Raw genomic sequence first — 549 nt, 5'->3', positions numbered from 1 at the left:
GGCGTTAAACGCCAGAAATGGGCACCAGCCCGGCGTTTAACGCCAGAATTGGCTAAAAAAGCATTTTTGCATGCCATTTGGTGCAGGGATGACTTTTCCTTGACACCTCAGGATCTGTGGACCCCACAGGATCCCCACCTACCCCACCACTCTCTCTCTTCTTCACCCATTCACCAATCACCTCAACACCTCTTCCCCAAAAACTCTTCAACTATCAAATCCCATCTTTTTCTTCACCACTCACATCCATCCTTCATAAAACCCCACCTACCTCACCCTTCAAATTCAAACCACTTTCCCTCCCAAACCCACCCATACATGACCGAACCATCACCCTCCCCCCACTCCTATATAAACCCTTCTTCACTCCTTCATTTTCCCACAACCTAACCACTACTTCTCCCCCTTTTTGGCCGAACACAAAGCCATTCCCTTCTTCCTCATTTCTTCTTCTTCTCCTCTCTTCTGTCTTCTTTTGCTCGAGGACGAGCAAACCTTTTAAGTTTGGTGTGGTAAAAGCATTGCTTTTTGTTTTTCCATAACCATTTA

This window comes from Arachis duranensis, chromosome 1 (assembly GCF_000817695.3).
Source record: "Arachis duranensis cultivar V14167 chromosome 1, aradu.V14167.gnm2.J7QH, whole genome shotgun sequence".
Classification (NCBI taxonomy): domain Eukaryota; kingdom Viridiplantae; phylum Streptophyta; class Magnoliopsida; order Fabales; family Fabaceae; genus Arachis; species Arachis duranensis.
The sequence above is the reverse complement of the archived record's forward strand: the minus strand, read 5'-3'. Positions refer to the sequence as shown.